Source organism: Brienomyrus brachyistius, unplaced genomic scaffold (genome assembly GCF_023856365.1).
Source record: "Brienomyrus brachyistius isolate T26 unplaced genomic scaffold, BBRACH_0.4 scaffold520, whole genome shotgun sequence".
Lineage (NCBI taxonomy): Eukaryota > Metazoa > Chordata > Actinopteri > Osteoglossiformes > Mormyridae > Brienomyrus > Brienomyrus brachyistius.
Window position 1 is genome coordinate 49,334 of NW_026042795.1, and position 2,267 is coordinate 51,600.

The window sequence follows — 2,267 nt, forward strand, 5'->3', positions numbered from 1 at the left end:
TTGTTGCTGCTTTCATAGAGTGTTATTTGAGATTTCTCAAGTCGGAGAAAATTATCAGCGGGGGATGGATTTACTTACTCAACTGATGTCAGAGGGTGAAAGACATTCCCCCGAAAGTCTCATACGCGCTTGTCTATCTTGTATTCCTGACAATGAATTTGACTGTAATCACATTTTTGTATTTTACGCTTTAATAGTAGATGTAGTCACCTCTAAATTTCATGATAAGCAGCCTATCGATGTTAATCAGATGCTTTCTACTCGTTGAAAAAGCCACTATATCCACTTTACTGCATGTGACATCGCTAATCTACCTCAACAACTGTCACGGCTGTAACTAAATGTATACCTGCATTTTGAAAATGTAACCTTCACAAATTGTATACCAGCTTTTTTAAAATATATCTTTCACTAATTGCAAAAATAAAAAAAAATTAAAACTTGAATACCGTTGTAATAGTCTTTGTAAAATAACGGGTAAAAATGCTGAGCATGTTGGCCGAGTGGTTAAGGCGTTGGACTTAAGATCCAATGGACGTATGTCCGCGTGGGTTCGATCCCCACCCCAGCTAAACTCTTTTGTAAAATAATAATAATTAAAAAACAAACTACACAATATGGGTTAAATGTAGAAAAAACACACAAAATTTCACTGATGTTCACTCAGTCTCTTAACAACCCCCATCCACAGTCAGCTATAAAACGCCGCACCCCGCTCTCCCCCCACTCAGTGTGTGAAAAGCATGTCTGTTGCCAAGACTACAGCTCGCGTCTTGAGCAGTTCGTACTATGACCCCAGCCAACCGGGGTCATACGGAGGTGTCTCCAGACTGCAGAGAGCCGTGCAGCAAGATACGGGGAAAAAAGTGGCTGCTGATGACATCAGAGACTGGCTGTCTATGCAAGACAGTTATACTTTACATAAACCGGTTAAAAAGAATTTCCCCAGGAACAGAGTGTTTGTTCCGAGAGCCATGTATCAGTGGCAGGCCGATTTATGCGACATGCAAGGGCTGGCCAAATACAACGAGGGGTTAAAATACCTCCTTACGGTGATTGATGTTTTTTCTAAAAAAGCCTACGCGCGTGCTATAAGAAACAAGACTGGGGAAGCTGTAAAGGAGGCCTTTGATTCTATTTTAACCGAGGGGGGCGTCCCCCTCAAGCTACAGACGGATGCCGGTAAGGAGTTTTTAAATGGGACTTTTCAGAAACTTTTAAAAACTCATAAAATCACCCATTTCACTACGGCTAGTGAACTTAAAGCTTCCATCGTAGAGAGATTTAATCGAACGTTAAAAGAGAGGATGTACAGGTACTTTACGGCTAAAAACACCCGGCGATATGTGGACGTGTTGGACGATCTAATAAAGGGGTACAACCAGTCATTTCACAGCGCTATTAAAATGAAACCTGCCGAGGTCAGGCCCGATAATGCTCATCTAGTATTTGATAATCTATACGGTCCCCTGAAGAAAAAAAGCACACGGCCACGTTTTAAGTTTAACATAGGGGACACTGTGAGAGTCTCCAAGCACAGTCAGATATTTGACAAAAAGTACGAGCAGACATTTACGGACGAGTACTTTGTCATATGCGAACGTGTACCCAGATCCCCACCGGTATATAAATTGAGGGACGTGAGCGGTGAAATACTCGAGGGAACATTTTATGAAGCGGAGCTGCAGAAAGTCAAAATATCTCCGAGACGCGCGTTCAAGGTCGAGAAGGTTATAGGCTCAAAGACCGACAGAAAGGGGAAAAAGTGGATTTTAGTACATTGGCAGGGTTGGCCCTCGAGGTTCGATTCGTGGATACCGCGGTCGGACTTGATACAGGTTTAATTTTTTAAAAAAGAGAAAAAAAAGAAAAAAAAAGAAAATGGACGCCCGCCCCTCTTTTTACCTCACGCTACCGTCAAACTCTTGTCTCTCCATCTTCCCCGATAACCAGAGTTCGGATTACACCGTGATGCTCTCGCGACCTATAGAGCTACGGGGGCCTTACGAAGTAGCTCTGGCTGAAATCATGTATTGTTACACGTGGCGAAATGTTACACACCCGGATAATACTTTTGAATTGCGGGATACGGAGGCGGAGGCAAAGGAGAGAGGCCGATCCTTTAGTGGACCTACCTTACCTTTTTCCTCGGAAAATTAAAGTGGGCTATTATGAATCTCTGAAACAGATTGTGACAGAAATCAACGCTACGTTAAAAAAATTAGGTACCGAAGTTTCCTTCTCATACAGCGAGATTACACGAAGGG

The 2,267-nt window shown here is 42.7% G+C and overlaps 1 non-coding gene across 1 annotated transcript; it reads left to right on the forward strand.

Moving 5' to 3' along the window:
- The first annotated feature begins 493 nt into the window (after positions 1-493).
- trnal-uaa (transfer RNA leucine (anticodon UAA)) lies at positions 494-574 on the forward strand. Its single transcript has one exon. It is a non-coding gene; the product is annotated as a tRNA-Leu (tRNA).
- The last annotated feature ends 1,693 nt before the right edge of the window (positions 575-2,267 follow it).